This window comes from Cebus imitator, unplaced genomic scaffold, assembly GCF_001604975.1.
Source record: "Cebus imitator isolate Cc_AM_T3 unplaced genomic scaffold, Cebus_imitator-1.0 Scaffold54, whole genome shotgun sequence".
Classification (NCBI taxonomy): domain Eukaryota; kingdom Metazoa; phylum Chordata; class Mammalia; order Primates; family Cebidae; genus Cebus; species Cebus imitator.
The window spans coordinates 5,405,372-5,412,013 of NW_016107369.1; the positions used below are offsets into that span (position 1 = coordinate 5,405,372).

Below are 6,642 nucleotides of genomic sequence, written 5' to 3' on the forward strand. Positions count from 1 at the left end.
TCCAGACCAGCCTGGGAGCAGGGGACTCCAGCACGGCGCCCCACTTCGCACTTTGGCGAGGAAACCACGCGGCTGGAGCCAGCCTTCCCTCCCAGGGGGCTGCAGGCTAGGCGGCCCGCCGCGCAGGGCTGCCCGCACCCCCGCAGCCGAGCGCGCGCAGAGCGGGGAGACGGCGCCAGGGGTCTGGGGCGCGCGGAGCCGGGGGCGCGGGCGGGGCGAGCGGCTGCAGGGCCTGGCGCGCCACCGCGCGAGCTGCTGGGTCACCGCCCGGGCCGCGCCGCCCGCTCCGCGAGGAAGTGACGACTGCGCCGTCCCGAGAGCAACAAAGTTTGAGTCTGCGGGTCGCGCTCGCCTGTGCCCCGCGCCCCTCCGAGCCTCCCTGGGATCTAGCACGCAGGTGAGTCGCGGGCTCGCCGCCCCCTCCAGCCACCGGGCGCCGGCGTGGGGCTCGGAACCGTTCTGGGGTTCCGGCTGGGCCGCACGGGCGCGGATGTGGCTGGCCGCGTTGGGCTGGGCGCCGGGGTGCGGGGGCGCTGCAGTGAGGGAGCTCCGCGGCCGGGGTCTGGGCTCCGTGCTGCGCCGGTGTTGTCGCCTCTTTGCTGCGGGACTTCAAACAGCCAGGGCTGCAGCCGGGCCACGTCCAGGCGCCGTTGGCGAGAGGAGGGGTGGGAGGAAGGGGCTTTCCGGGGCCTAGGTCTGGAGCCGACCCTCCGCCCCGCGCCCCCATCCCTGCAGGCTGGGCGCAGCCAACCCTCGGTCCCCGCCCGGTGCTTCCTTGGGAAACGACCTCTTCCTTCTCGCAGCCCTCGTCGTGGGCGCAGGAAGGAAGTTAAAAGAACTTTCCCCCGACTTTTATTTGCTCGGCCTTCCTGGGACCAAGAGCAGAGTAGCTCGGAAGTTTGGGAAAACAACCCTACGCATTTCCAGAAAACAAAACCGGAATTGCCCCCAATCCCCCTTGAAATGCTCCTGAGTCCCCCTCCGCCCACCTCCCGAACCACGTCCCGAACCTGACAGTGATCGCTAAGGCCTAACACTTTGCAATTTAGCCATCAAAACTGTCAGCACACCCACGTACATATGTGAGTGTTTTCTATATAAAACTCAGAAACCCGCTTCCAGCGGACTCGGTGGCATCTCGTTCTTTTCTGTTTCCTAAAACTGCAAGGGCTGCAGGAATGTGCATGGGAACTTTGCTGGTGGTTCCCGCCGCCCTCGGTAGCCTCGTGGCGCAGGGTTTTTTAAAGAACAGCTGAGAAGTTTGTGACATCCCTGCAGAATAACTCGAGGCTGGCGGCTCGGGCCAGCGGCGAGACTGCAACTGTAGCGGCGGCGGAGACACGTTGGTGTGTGCAGGAAAGTGCGTTCGAGCCGTGGAGACTCGAGATGGGGTGTCCTAGAGGTTGAATGGTATAGTTCCTAGCAGCAGCTTCCTGCCGGCCTGTAATTACAGCGTGATTGCACAGTCAGGCATTGTTGGCGTGGATGTTTATACACAGGCTATTGTGCAAGACCTCGGTGGTGGCGAACAAAACGCAGCTTTGCCTTGCAAATGCGCAGGATAGATCTGGGTCTGAGCTGCAATCTCCAAATTCTTTTTGCCCTTTAACCCTAGCTAGGTGATTTCGTTCTTTCCCTCTCTCTCACTTTTGACGACTTGCCCAAAACCTGAGATGTGGGGTGGACTCGGGAGGCCACTACACTCCCACTTTGGCAGCCTGAAAACTGTCCTAGGAACTGTACCCTTATTTGTCTTCAGAGAAAATGTGGGATGACGTCAGCAGGAAAAGGAGATGGGAGATGGCTATCAACCTCTTTAAACGGGAAAGCTGTTTGAATTAGCAAAATTGCACGGGTGGCTGGGTTGGGGCTGAGTTGCAAAGAGAACTCGTCAGACCATGTGTGACTGAGCTGGCGTGCTAGACTTTAAGACTGGAAGTGTCAGCTGCAGAAACTTAGTAGGTGGTGGGTCCTTAATTCCTTTATTGTGTTCTGGGCAAAAAGGAAACTCCTAAGTGCTGGCACTTGGTGTGTGTGTGCTGGTGGTCTGGATCTGGGAGGAGCAGAGGAGTGATTCATGCACATTTTCTCCAGAGGAGCCCCAAGGCCTGCTTTCTTAGCAGGGACTGTGGCACAGACCAGGGCCGGGTCCTCACATCTGCGATGCTGCCTTACAGGAACGGAGCCAAGCCGGCAAGTATGGAAAGAAGGCAAACAGTTTCTTGTTGAGGGGCTTACAGGGGAATAACTGTATAGAGAGATTTAAAATATAGTTAAAAAAAAAAAAGCATGTATTGGATTTGTGCAGGGCCATTGTTTTCACATTTTGAATCTTAACCTGATAACTCCCTGTCCTAGGCAGAAGATGCTCACGGGCAGCTCTCAGCCCAGTTAGGTTGCCGTGTGGCTAGGTGGTACCACCTCATGCGGGGCATGGGCAGCCTCTCTACTTAGAGTGGCGGGCACTGATGATTCCACTGCTCTGGAGTTTCTCCATGCCTGGCCTTTCTTCCAGCCAAGTATCTGAGCTTCACCTGGAGGAAAAATGCCGTTTTGCGGCCTTGTGCCAGGTGTGTGTCACGGGCACAGTGACCGTTTGTCAAACCAAAACATTAGGGTACAGTCCCTGGCAGGTACCTGTATGCTTCTAGAAACTCGAGAACAAACATGTAAAATCAGGACAGTTCTGGAAAGTCTGGCACGTATGGTCACAGTTGCCACAGGGGAATGAGGTTTGGGCAGAAGCAGCACTGTGGCCGGGGTCACCCCAGGTTGTACAACCCTCTGCTCTAGAGACATTTAGTTTTTACTGAACTTGACTGTGAAGGTTCTGGTTAGCTGGATCACCTGACCAGGACTGCCATATGAGGGCCTGATGGTGCCTGGTGCTAGTCTTAGGGGGCAGGAGAGGGGAGCATTTCCTTCTGACCCCAAAGCTTGAGTTTGCAGTCCTCTGTGTTAATGTTGAACTTACAGAGACTGAAAGTGCCCCAAAGCCCTCCAGAGTGTGGCTGGGAGAGTGAAGGGGAGGGGCCCCTTGCAGAGGCCAGAGAAAGGGGGGAGCCAGGCTCCCCGGAGCTGCGGAGCCACCTGGAGCAGTGCAGGCCCCTCACCTTCAGTTCCCTCTGGCTGATTTTTGTGCCGAACTCCGGCCCTTTCTCTGGCTTGCTCAGCTTTGCCTTACCATTCAGGGAGCTTGCCCCCAAGTTGTTACACAGAGACAGAATTGTAATCCTGACTTCCTCCTCCCCCTTACCTAAATGCTAATTTGTGACTTGAGGTTGCTGCCCAGTTCACTGCCCCTGAGCAGCCCTGTCCGCTGCCTCGCCATGCACAATTAGGAGCGACAGTGAAAAAGCTCAGATTCAAAACTTGGCAGGGATTTTAAAAAGGTTTATTGTTCTAAGAGGAAAAAATATTGGAGATAATTAAAGAACCCAGCTACTCTGGCAGAAACGCCGAGGTGCTGCTGAGAGAAGCCGATACAGGAGTCTCCTGGAGAGGGTGGGCTTCAAAGGGTGGCAGCCCAGGGCCCAGTATTGCTATTTCCATTCATCTGCCCCTTCCTGGCTGCCCCACATCCTACACCACAACCCAGGGTTTTGACATCACAGCTCACCTCCAAAAAAGGAGGCCGAACACCCTCAGCTAAAGAGGGTATTTCAGTCGCGTAAGAACGTGCTACGGTTTTCCAGACACCTTGGCTGGCAGTTCTGTCCTGGAGATTTGCTTCCTTCTTTAAAATGTGCCCCTCTTCATTTTTTGTTCTCACTGAAGCATCTCTTTGTGAGCCCCTTAAACCTTCTTTTTTCTTGTCTGCATGACACAGGGCAAACGCTTTACGACTTACTGTCTCAAGTGCCACTTGAAATACACACAGGGCTTTGAATAAGCTTCGGATAAAGTCCTGCTCTGTAATCTCACTTAAAATGCCTCTTTGCCAGGGTCACCTTCCTGCCCAGCAGCCTTCAATGGCTCCCCACTGTCTGCGTGGTAAGGATCAAACTTCCAGGCCGGCAGTCAGGGCCCTTCTCCGTAGGAGTCTGGGCTTTGCAGCTCTCCCGTCCTGACCCTCGGCTCTGACCCAGTGACCCACTCTGTGTGTTTGCCCAAACCACTGGTGGCAAGCATTCCTACCTCCTGTGCTTCCCCAGAGGCCTGGAATGCCTCCTTTCTCTCATCCATGTGGCTCAGTCCTGCTCCCTTTCCAGTCCTGTTTGTGTCCCCCTCCTTGAGAATTTCTCCCTGTCACATCCTGCGGGCCTCACCCGGGACTCCAGCAATATCAGCCTGGGCCCTGTGCTGAGGAAAACTTTTTGAGTCCTCGACTAAAGATTTTCAGTTTCTCTTTTGGGCCATGACTTTGATCATATGCCCTGTTCAGCTCGTTAAGTGAGCCTGTGGGTGAATAAATATTATAACTTTTTTTTTTTTGAGACAGAGTTATGCTCTTGTTGCCCAGGCTGGAGTACAGTGGTGCCATCTCAGCTCACTGTAACCTCTGCTTCCTGGGTTCAAGTGATTCCCCTGCCTCAGCCTCCAGACTATCTGGGATTATAGGTATACGCCACTATGCCCGGCTAATTTTGTATTTTTAGTAGAGACAGTGTTTCTCCTGTTGGTCAGGCTGGTCTTAAACTCCCGACCTCAGGTGATCCACCTGCCTCTGCCTCCCAAGGTGCTGGGATTACAGGCATGAACCACTATGCCTGGCATAATTTTCAACTAAACTGGAAGCCCCTGTTTTATATATCTTCGTATCTCCAGGCCTGGTGCCCCACTCATAGCAAGTCTCAATATATGTTTTATGATGCTGATACAAAGGGCAGTGGCCATCAGATTTTGTGCACTTAAGTATACGCACAAACACCCAAGCCAAGCACAAAGGCTGTAGTTCCTGGTTTTAGTTCTGAACCTGAAGCCAAGCCTGCCTCCTCTGCCTGTTAGCCGCTCTCAGCCTCCTGGCTTTGCACCTCATTGTTTTGCTCCATTTCCAGCATCTCTTTCCTGAGTGTCAGTGTCTGCCCAGCTTTGGCACTCCTTTTGTCCCAGTCAACCTGCCTGCCCCGTGATGCCCTACGCCCCTGCTCCAGTTCTGAGGGGAGATGGTTTGTTACTGGGGTTGGCGTGGCCTTCTGAGGAACCAGTCTGTTAGAAGGAGGTGGGACCAGCTTGCAGGCAAGATTTGTGAAGACAGCCAGGTGCGGTGCTTACGCATATAACAGCGGCACTTTGGGAGGCTGAGGTGGGAGGATCACTTGAGCCTAGGAGTTCAAGACCAGCCTAGGCAATATGGCAAGACCTCTTCTCTACAAAAAATCCAAAAAAATTAGCCAGGTGTGGTGGCGCGTGCCTGTAGTCCCAGCTGCTTGGGAGGCTGAGATAGGAGGATTGCATGCCACTGTACTGCAGCCTGGCGACAGACAGACCCTGTCTCAAAAATAAAAAATAAAAAAAGACTATGAGGAGGGCAAAGAGAGGCTTCTTGGTTGGCTGGATGCTTGTTTTGCCAAGACAGGTGTTGAACATATAAAACTAGGCTAAACTATAAAACTGAGTTTTGGGGAGATCCTGGCCAAACGCTAGCATTGGACTTGGCTAGGAGGACTGTGTTGCTTCAGCCAGTCTTCATGCTGTTAATCACAGTCTTGCCTCATAAGCCAGATTCTTTCTTTTTTGAGAAGTAATTTGCATACCATAAAATGCACCTATAAGCTAGATTATTTTAAAATTCTGTTTTATTTAAAAATAGAAACTGGTAAATTCCTTTTTTATTTTCACTCGACCCAGGCTGGAGCGAAGTGGTGTGATCTTGGCTCACTACAACCTCCACACCCAAGGTTCAAGTGATTCTCCTACTTCAGCCTCCAGAGTAGCTGGGATTGTGGGCGTCGGCCACCACACCTGGCTAATTTTTGTATTTTTAGTAGAGATGGAGTTTCCCCATGTTGGCCCTAGTGGTCTCAAACTCCTAACCTCAGGTGATTCATTAGCCTTGGCCTCCCAAAGTCTTGGGATTACGGGCATGAGCCACTGTGCCCAGCCTGAGGTCAATTTTAATTGAACCTTTAATAAATATAAAAGGGTGAAACTAGGATTTACATATTTCTGAAAAGTTATGTGTAAACTGAATTTAATAAATCAACATTTTTTCAAATCTGCTATTTTACAAAATAATCAACTTTTAGAACTGGATAGGATCTTACGGACCATTATCATCCAGCCCTCGTTTTATGGTAACTGCAGTAACAACATCTCCGATAATCCCGTGGTTAAGGATTTAAAGCTTGGAAGGAAACCTGTGCTAACTCTCATTTTAACTGAGGCTTAGAGAGGATAACTTTCTTCTCCAAGTTCACACAGCTGTTGAATGGAAAAGTCAGGCATAAACTCCATACTTCATTTCCACTGGCCATCCTGCATTGATAATTAGTCATCATAATCGCCGGTTTCATCAGGTCAGTTTGTAAACCAAGGATTCCATCTCCTCAGTTTCCTTAAGGCAGTACTCAAAGATTTAAAAAGATGAAACTTGAAAAAAACCCAACAAACTGGGGGTGAAGAAGAGGTCTTTAAGAAGAGAGTGGGATGCGTATTTAATAGTTTTTACCTTTAGATTATCTCATTGTAGTCTTAGCGGAT

General features: G+C 52.0%; 1 protein-coding gene across 1 annotated transcript in view; it reads left to right on the top strand.

The window, feature by feature from the left end:
- The first annotated feature begins 257 nt into the window (after positions 1-257).
- Positions 258-6,642, top strand: part of MIDEAS (mitotic deacetylase associated SANT domain protein) — a 72,227-nt gene continuing 65,842 nt past the window's right edge. The window contains exon 1 of the mRNA XM_017528701.2: positions 258-397. The gene's annotated coding sequence lies outside the window, so the exon portion shown is untranslated. The remainder of the gene's footprint in view (positions 398-6,642) is intronic.